Raw genomic sequence first — 10,286 nt, 5'->3', positions numbered from 1 at the left:
GGGGTGGTGGTATGGGGGTGGTACTGTGCTTAGTGTGAAGGGACTGAAATGCTCCTCCTCTCTCTTCTGTTTCTGTTATGATGTGTGCAAAAAATAGCCTTTCTGGACTTGCAGGCTGTGATAAGCAGCATTCTTGAACATCTTTTCTCTGCTTTGTATCTCCAAAAGCCACCTGAATGATGAATAATGATAATCTGATAATAGAACTTCTACTACCAATGTAGTACAACTATGTTATTTCTAGAGTTGGTCTTGGTATTTCATCCAGTTGCTGTAGTGCTGTTGTGATAATAAGTCATCAGGTTTCTCAGAGAAACTGTCTATATGTATGCAAGAAGAAGGTGTGAAAGATATTTTACCAATCAAATGCAAACCATGTCATTTTTTTAAAATGTTTTTCACATTAACAAAAGAACACGCTGTCCGCAGTGCTTCCAGAGATGCCACATGCTGAACATCTTTTCACACTGGAAGAGGAAAACATAATTCCTGAGGTTGTATCCCAGGGGATGATGTCCAGTGATAACATTTATTCATTTGGAAGTTTTATTTCTGTGCAAATGGCAGTTGCCAGTGATGGAAAAAACATATTGTTACAGTATCAAGCTATACACCCTCTTAGGACATAACTCATCCTATCTGTTATGCAAGAACTTTGTTAAGTTTTGAGTGTCTCCTGGAAATGGCAGGCTTCAGACTTCAGGGAAGGACTGGATTATTTTTACTAAACCAGATGCAATGATGAAATGGTATAAAACTCATATGTTCTTTTCAGTGTGTTCATGTGATATTAAGCACAGCCATCTCCCCAGCGTGATTTATCAGCTCATTGTTAAGAGAACATAATTATTTTTTTAAAAATGAATTAAATTTTAAGTAGTGTCAAGCTACATGCGAGAAGCTCCAGTGCAGGGTAAAAGCCCTGGAATATAACCCAGAGATGTGTCTGTATGCTATTCTGAACTGTCAAAGAAAGACATCTAGCACTGCATTAACGGAGGGGATTAGAGAAAATATTAGTGCTGCACTTTAGTAGAGTGCTTGCCCTGTAGGCTCATTTCATGGCTGATAAAGTAGGAAGAATATTGATAAATGTTTACTTTTGTCCATCTGCTCAGTGCATTTAAAGAAAAAAAAAGTAAAATTTTAATGCAAACGTTATCTGGAAGCAACTCGTTAGATAGAAACTGTAAATAATCTATTATTTGCTCTATACAAATTCACAAATTAAAATGCTTTATTTACAAGGTGACTTGTGTGACATTTGCTAGCACAGAACCCTTTCTGATGAATTGGATGTTATTACACTTATAAGACAAGTCTTTTGTTTTAATTTCACAGGCATCGGATTTGCTGTCACAGGTGTTATATCTGAGCTGCAGTCCAGAAATCCAAGACTCTAGGAAGACAGAGCAGAGAGTAGTCTCATGCTTCAATAAACTGATGGGAATTCAATTACTGAGTCTAATATTGTTCTTGGTTTAAGTCAACAGGAGATAAACTTGCAAAGCGAGGGCACAAATGCACCCTTAAAAGTTTCTGAGGTGATAAACACTCTGCTTTCTTTGATTTCAGAAGGAACTGCATGGCCTTGCCATCTGAGGCGAAAGTTTACAAACAATATCATCTTTATTTCATTTATTCCTTGATGTTTAGAGGACTGTTGAAAGTCTCCAAGACAAGTGAATAAGAGCTTTCACAGCTGAGAAATGGAATATAAATTCAGCTACTTGAGTAGCCATTGAACATTTGTTCAAGATACTTGCCTTTTTTTTTCTGTAACTTGTTTCTCTTGTCTCATCTATCAGCCAATTACAAGATTCTCCAAACTGCTTGGATTGTCAATTCCTTAACCAAAGAACAGACTTAACTTTTGAAATAAGCTCTGTGATTTGTTATTCCTATTGTTTCTGATGTCTACTTTGATTGCATATGTAAGTAATGCATATAAGTAGCCAGTATAATACAAATTGCAACCCTTATGACTGTGCAGTTACCTGAACAATCATATTTTTAAGTGTATAGATGCTACAGTAGTGCTCCTTTGATTCACTCAGTTGTGAGCTGTATTTTCAACACTTGTCATAGCTGCGCTATTTTTTTTTCTTAGTGCATTTGGTATCTACTATGAGCCTGTGCAATGTGTTTTCAGCACATGCTTCTCAAAAATACTACTACTTTTTAGAAGCCCCACTGCATGTACAACAGTGGAATTAGCATCCTGAGGATGCTGTGTTCCACATGGTTTTGCTGATTTAGGGTGTTAACTACTTATTGTCCATTTACATTCTTGCCTTGGCTTTGCTGATGCTCAGTACAAGGGCAGTGACAGAAGTGTCATGTTATCCCCTCCCAGACAATAAGACCCTCACCAACCAGACTTCCCTGAAGGGAGGAATGAGCAGGCTAACAGGGAAGTTCTGCTTATGATACTAGAAAACAAGGCTTTCATCTTAGTGGGTTTTCCCCTTTGTGGTTAATAATGAGATTAACGTTTTTTTTTTTTACTCTTTCCTTAATTAAAGTTCCACTTACTTGCATGGGGGCCTGGTACTAAATACTGCACTGTGGTAAATGGATAGGCTTTTGCTGATGTTAACAGGATCTAGTGGAGCCTGTAACCAGAGCCAGCAGCAGGAAAGAATCCCATATCAGACGTGCTTCTTGGCATCCAGGGAGGCAGCAGTATCAGAGAGGGCTCCTACCCTTCTGCCAGCTCTTAGCTTTGTGTCCTCCATGTACCAGTCAGGGACAGCGGTGGATTCGTCCAGCCCTAGTGGAGTGGTCAGGGAGTAGAGCTTGTTGTCTCCATCCAGCTGGGCTGTGCAGCTGTAGTAACTTTGAAGCCAGTGAAGTTTATTCTCTTTAAGTGAGTCTGTCTGGAAGAGGCTGGAATTTTAGAGAAGCAAAATGCATCTCATTAAGCATGATATTAAAATTGTTTTTGAAAACATTAAAAGAATCTTTTGGTGTCTGATCTTTACTAAATGCTTTGTTCAAGCCTAGGTTTTATTAAAGAATTATATTTGTGCATGTAATGTCTTGGAATTATATGCATACTTGTAATGTGAGAAGCTGTATTCATTTGCCTCCAAAATTTCCATGGATGTATTTGTGCAGAAAGAGAAGCATTAAGGAAAGAGCAGTCTTCCTCTTAGAAGGCTAACCTTAGCTAAAGCTCAGCTGAACACACTGTTCGGAGGGGAGCTAGTAGAGACAGAAAACATTGGTCTGGCACATTCAAATAATGTGTTTAGGTTTTTCTTTTAATTAACATTGAAAAGCTTTTCCTTTTTATTGTGTTTGACAGGTGTGTGTTTGTATATATATATATTGCTATGTTTCATTGTTTATAAGGTTAGGGGAATTTGTTGATTGTCTCTTGCTTTTCTTACCTGTAAACCAGCAGCAAAACTTGATCAGAGATTTCTAAGGCTAAAAGTGACTATTATCATCATTCAGAGTAACAGAGACCATCTCATTGCATCCAGTTACTCCTGAAAGTGTTACTTATTGGCTTTTTCTCTCTAAATGTTGGGTTTGGGCACAAAGAGATCTGTAAGCAGTGGAATTAAAGGAACTTATTCTGTATTGATTTTTCCTTTGTGTGGTACCTCATGACAGTAACACCAGTTACCCTCCCTGCTGGGTTCTCATGATCTCCTTTTCCATCACCACTGCTCACCCCTTCCATAAGCTGTAGCTTGCAGCTGTGCAGGAGATCATAGAATCATAGAATGGCCTGGGTTGAAAAGGACCTCAAAGATCATCAAGTTTCAACCCCCCCTGGTGAGTGCAGGGTCGTCAACCACTAGACCAGGCTGTCCAGAGCCACGTCCAGCCTGGCCTTGAACACCTACAAGGACGGGGCATCCACAACCTCCCTGGGCAACCTGTTCTAGTGCGTCACCACCCTCTGTGTGAAAAACTTCTTCCTAATATCTAACCTACATCTCCCCTGCCTCAGTTTAAAACCATTCCCCCTTCTCCTATTGCTATCCACCCTCGTGAACAATCGTTCCCCCTCCTGTTTATACACTCCCTTCAAGTATTGGAAGGCCACAATGAGGTCTCCCCAGAGCCTTCTCTTGTCCAAACTAAACAAGCCCAGTTCCCTCAACCTTTCCTCATAGGAGAGGTTCATTCATCTTAGCCAGCAGCAGAGGAATGGAAGGACCATTCCTTCTCTCTGAGCTGGTGCTCCAAATCCTCTAAATAAGAGGGTGGGAGGAAATGAAAAAATATCACTTGAACCTGTACCTTTTTTTATACCCATATGTTTTGTTATTACAGTAATAGAAGAAGCTGTATATGAGGTCACATGCAGCAAGGATTGTATTCATGTTTGATCTGTGTGGGTGGTTTTGGTAAAGACTGGTTTCTCCATCATCTTCACTGTTTTTTTTTTTGTTGTTGTTGTTCTGGGCAAGATGTCTGGGCTGTCTGTTCAAGGCAAGTATACTAAAGCCTGTATTGTTAAGCACTGTGTGGTTTCGAACCTTTTCACTGATGGAGTGCTCAGATGAAGACACTGAAAGCTGTTCCTTTCCGATGTTCTTTCACATTCTTGAAACTTTTTGAAGACAGGCACCTTGGAAAACTGAAACAAAGATAACAATTACATTTGAAAATTTAAGCTGTATCGCTTATAAATACAGGAGAAAGAAGCAGAAATCTCTTAGTTGTGGACCTAGGATAGAGTTCCAAACTTAATTATCTTTGGCTTTTCCAAACCCACGCAAGTCGAAGTATGTGTATTGGATTATCCATCTTCCTGGAAAGAAAAGTTTGCCATGGCTAAAAAAGCAGTATCTAGATTTTATTTGTCTTTTGGACAATTCCTTTAAAAGCGAAACAGACAAAAAAAAATAATTTTCAGCTACTCACGTTTTTGTACTGTCAGAAGATCTTCTTTATTTAAGATTCTTCTCTAAATGCCATTATTTGGTTTTGGAAATCTGAAAGATAGTAAGAAATTTCCTACAGAAATGGCCAGCTCTTTTCTAAATCTGTCTAGGAACTTTCAAAATTTTTTTTAGCCTTTTGAGTTTTTTGTTGGATTTGTATTTGTAGAAGATAGTGCAAAGAACAGTCAATATTTATTCTAGTCAACGGATAAATAACTCGGTGATTCAGGGAAACTTAGTCAGAATACCCTTGTCACGGTCATTCCTGACGTCTGAAACAACACTGAGTTTATTGCTCATTAAGTTTTTGCAGGAGTCTGTATTAAAAGCCCTAAACATACTGAGAGCTCCTAATGTAGGGGAGGGGCTGAGCTCTTAGTGCATATGGAGAGAGTCTGTGATTGCAGAAGCAGAGGAAGAAGATCAGAGGTTTGCAATTAAATTTAACCCCCAGCACTTCTACTCACCAGAAACGATTCCTTGTTTATAAACCCATCTGCTTCACAGACTGTGCATCTTAGCTCATAATTAACATCCTAGATTTTTAATTCTGTGTCCAAAAGGCTACCACTCCCATTGGTATGGGGGATTCTTTATGCAGTCACACCAGCAGAAGGGGCATATTTGCTTTTTAACTAGCTGAAGATTTTCAGCCAAGCTGTAAGTGTTCTCTTGCCATGTCTGCAATCTCTTCCAGCCCATTCCAGTTATATCACCAGCAGCAAGTACAGTGCAGTTTCCAAGAGAATATGGTGCTATCTGAAAAATCTCCTGCACTAAACTGGCTTTGACTTCAAACAGCTGAGCTTCTAGAATTGCAGAAAAATTAATTATGATGGAAGCTTTTCAGCTGTATATTGAAGCCATGCAATACAGTGCTAGAACCTGAAATATCCTTGTTAGAATAAATTCATGTTCAAAATAAAGCTGCTAACAACTTTGGTTAAAGATGTGTGCCAAATTGTGTATGTTTATTGTTTCTCTTCCCCAACAATATTTATGGTCCATGCATTGAAAAAATAAATCTACGGCTTTTTAGTATAAAGCACTCTGGTTAATATTTCTATTTGTGGTATATTCTGCTTTAAATAGCTCTGTTTGGCAAAGGGAAGCATGATCCAATTATTGAAGAGTGATTCTAGTTGACAAAGCTTGATAAGTACCTATTTGTCTCACTGAAATGACTTTTTCAAAAAGTTTTCCCCTGCCTTATTTCTGCAACAGACAAGAAAACTGTGATTTGCAAAGTGAAAGATCTTTGGCTTTACAAGAGCAAACTATTCTGATGGCCACACTTTCTTTTTCGTCCTGTTTATTATCTTCATATGTTCGTGATAAATCTCAAGATCTGTCATGAGCCATGGGTTAGGGGGGTGCTTTCTTTTTAATAAGTTCCATTAATAGAGCTCATATCTCAATTGTTCTGCAGACAAGAGCTATCCAGATAGCATCCCATGCACAAATCCAGGCTACTATCAATTTGCATCCTACTTTTGAATGATTTTGGAGAGAAGTTGGGGTCTGCCTGCTCAGTGTAAATGTTACCATACAAAATGGTAAATGCCCTCAGAGTTCATTCCAAGACATGGCTACATCCTTCCTCTTAGATCTCTGAAATCTGTTAGCCATAATCAGACTCTATTTAAAGTAAATTAAATTTAAATAAAGTTTAAAGAGCAGAATTTCTTTACTGAGAGAGCAACATTTGTATCTGGAGAGGGTTTACAGTCACAGTAAACCATGGAGTCTTTTGTTCAGGTATAGCTTAGTCTTGGGGAAGCATTGCTGCAGGGCAGCAAGAAGGCTGCTGCACAGAGACTATCTGGGGGCTTGGGGATGGTGGTTTTTGCTCCAGAGTCCTTTTGTCCAACCTCTTTGCTGTACACTCTCCTTCATTATTCAGCTGAGCTACAAAGCCTCCAACATTTTCCTATAAAAATACTTGGTTAATTATATTGTTTCAGTTGTAGTGCCTAAACTAAAGCCTGGTGTTATCCTTTTTTACAATTATAGAATAGCATGAAGAAAAGCAAATCTTTCCTGTCTGGAAGCTAATCAGTGCAGATTGAGCCATCGGAGATAACCCAAGAGGATACATTCTCTTTGATTTCCTGGAAATGCAGCAACTGCTGGCATACAGTAGTCTCTGTGCTCAGTACACCCTCCCTTCTTATATTTCTAAGTATCTTTTGCCATCCCTCTTGAGTGAACCACTCACAGTGGTTTCCTTTGCCACTTTTTTTCTGTTTTTTGGAGTCGGGTTGTGTGACAAGGAAGAAGGAAAAACTGCAACATAAGAGGTTTTTGTTCTTTTTTTCCTGAGAAAGGCAATAACAGGCACATCTGGTTTATTATGGTACTGTTTTGAACAAGGAAATCAGGGGGTCGGGGGATAAGGTTTTGTCTGTGTTGCTTTTTCCTTTGGCTTCTCCTCTGTCACACAAAGGCTCAACCCCTACTGCTTGAGTTCACCAGGTCCCCTCGAGCTGTCACTGCTCTGGGTGTTCAGCAGCTGCTTTATTCAAGAGCAGCTATGGTCAGCCTGGCTAGTGCAGCAGTGTAGGTCTTGGAGCCTTTCTTTCTCCAAATTTTTGCAGAGAGAAATGCAAGAGCATGGATCTGCCCATCTTCCAGTGTGGTACCAAAATGTAAAATTAAAGAGATTGTGACATGTCCTGGAATGCTGCAGGGATCTATATGTGTCTCAGTGGTTCGTAAGGCCACAGAAAGTTGTTGGTGGTTTTTCAGTTAAAAATGCATTTTATAAACTCTTTGATCACTTAGGTTACCCATGACATGCTTAGGCAATTGGCACTGCCTTTCAGTCCTGAAGCCTGATGTTCCTCTGAGAAAAGGATTTGCTCTTATATCTCTCCATAAAGCTGAATATGCTTGTTGTCTAATATCACTGCCTTGTTTTTGAAGGTCAAGCATTATGAAAAGTCACTGTATACATTAGGTTTAATGGTGTAATGATCCATTAAGGAGGGGCTGGTCCAGAGGCATCAAAGTAACCTTCTTGCCGAATAAATCCTGGAGACCAATATAGCTCGAAAGTTTCTCTTCTGTCTTCTTTAGGTGTATACTAAATTTTCATCACCTCAGGAACTTTGTATAATTCCACTTGTAAGTCACAACATCATGATTGTGAGACTGTGCAACCTCCGCTGGATTTTAAACACAAGGAATGTATCTGGCTGTACAGATGTTTACAGCAGGCAGTTATGTCAAAGATACCTTGTAAGAACACTTTTTGTAATTTGTCTACCTATTTTATTTTTGTTGTTGTTGTTGTTGTTGCCCTACAGCAAGATAAAAGAAGATCTGATTTGATGCATAGAATTCTAAAATAATTGTTTATTATTTTCTGCAGGCCAATATGAGAGAGAAAAGGCATTATGTTGGATGCTGATTGATCCATAGTATGTTTCCCTTTAGCATCTCCAAAGTTTCAAAAACTGGAATTTGGATCCAGTTATTGAAAAAGAGAATAATACCTGCTTCATAGAATTAGACTTTTTTTCTGGTGAAGTGCCAAGGAAGAACAGGAATTTTTTGTTTGTAATTGACATTTTGTTGCTCTTACGCTTTCTCAGTACTGTTAAGCGAAGTATGAACTATCTTGAAAGAGAGTATGGAGTTCATTGCACTAATAGAAATTTAAATAGAAAAAATCAGCCATGTGTGCAGATTTCATTAATGTTATTTAAAATTCCTATTTTGAATTTATTTTCTGTTTATAGTGTGTTTTTAGGAAAGCTGCTGTACGAATAGATGTGTAAGTACATGATATTTGTGGTAAGCCATTATGTAGAAAGCAATTTAGAGAAACAGTTTGATACTTAAACTCATAACATGAGTACATACTAGTTGTACTTCTTACAGCCAACTACTTTATAAACAGAATTATTAGACTCTCTATGAATGCCTTTTTCTGTCTTAACAGAATTAAATGCTCAGGAAAGATGCCTAGTGTTTGTATATAGGTGTAACTTTGTTGCTCAGCATATATTCAGTGCCTAATTCTGCTTTTCTGAAGTCACTGGAATCTTGGCTGTGTAGAAGATTAAGTGCAGCAATGAAGCTATTGTGTATATATTTAAATATGTGTCTGATGAGACTCCTGGAAGTTAATTCCAGCCCTTGTTATTTGGCAAGAGTGAACTGGTTGTGCTCAGTCTCCTAATTCACACATCACAATATAAAAGTCAAGATAACTTGCCACTATCTGTAGAGCTGTAACCTTAAAGGAGCTCACTTTCTTTTTCTCTTTTTTTTTTTTTGTGTGTGCGTGTGCACGTGTGTGCGTGTGTGCTGGATGCTAAATCATGACAAACTTGAACAACCATGCAGCTTATAATAATTTAATCTAGTCTGCAAATAACATTAACAGGACAGGAAATGATTGTTTTAATTGATGGCAGTTTTGGTTGTAGTTCCCAAATGGTTATAGTGGCTTTTGAAGCTTAGGAGCTTCAAGCTTTGACAAAGGAAGGTACAAACAGAACAACATTTGAAAATTCTTTTGTGTGTGCTGATTTTTAATACTGTTGCAAACGGAGAACAGACTTTCATATTAAAATATTTATTATTTGTAAAGAAGCTAGATGATCATATATCTTTGGCAAAGGAGTTTTCTGGGAGAAGCTGCTTGCAACTGAAACATAAGCAGATCTTAAACACCAAAGCTGGCACTAATGTGTCGATGGTCCAGATGCGATGCAGGTCTCATTCTGGGCAGATTTTGTATTTTAGAATGATTGTGTGGATAACAGCAGTCTCATTTATTTTGGATTTTAACAGATTCTTTATGCAATTTTAAAGCAACAATAAAAATTTGCAACAGCTAGATGTTTACCATAGGTCCTTTTTTATTTATGTGCTCCCAAACCACAAAGTGTAGATGGAGAGCACAAAGAGCAACAGTCTGTCTTCATAATATCACATCTTACACTTTTTCTGTAATTATTCTTACATGCTTTTCCTTTTTTTTTTTTTTTTTTTTAATAAATCCAGGCTTAATATAAACACTGTTAATGTAGAAGTCCTATCTAGTCTAGGAAACCAAACGTATCAAAGGCCTGGTTTATTAATTGTCACTTTCATTGCCTTCCAAAAAAGTTTTTCAGTAGTGAGTGGGAAAAAAAGATAAAGGATTTTTATCATCCTGTATTTTTCAGTAAGTTTAGATGGAAAAGATTTCAACTAAGCTTCTAATATATACGACAGAGTAGAATGCTGTGAAGATCCTCTGGGTACTGCAGAATGAAGTGAAAGGCAAGAGACTGGTAGAGGCAACTTCTGTTTTTCCTTGCAAATGAAGGATCATGTTTACCAACCTAAGAATGCTTTGGAAAAACAAATTATTGCCTTTTCAGT

The 10,286-nt window shown here is 38.0% G+C and overlaps 1 protein-coding gene and 1 long non-coding RNA gene across 2 annotated transcripts in view; both read left to right on the top strand.

The window, feature by feature from the left end:
• LOC110393052 overlaps positions 1-1,982 on the top strand; it is a 7,268-nt gene extending 5,286 nt beyond the window's left edge. Inside the window, exon 3 of the long non-coding RNA XR_002434763.1 lies at positions 1,342-1,982. This is a non-coding gene — a long non-coding RNA (uncharacterized LOC110393052). The remainder of the gene's footprint in view (positions 1-1,341) is intronic.
• EGFR (epidermal growth factor receptor) overlaps positions 1-10,286 on the top strand; it is a 148,495-nt gene that overhangs the window by 72,503 nt on the left and 65,706 nt on the right. The gene's annotated exons all lie outside the window — the stretch shown is intronic.

Source organism: Numida meleagris, chromosome 2, assembly GCF_002078875.1.
Source record: "Numida meleagris isolate 19003 breed g44 Domestic line chromosome 2, NumMel1.0, whole genome shotgun sequence".
Taxonomy (NCBI): Eukaryota; Metazoa; Chordata; class Aves; order Galliformes; family Numididae; genus Numida; species Numida meleagris.
This window is presented reverse-complemented; position numbering and strand designations above follow the sequence as displayed.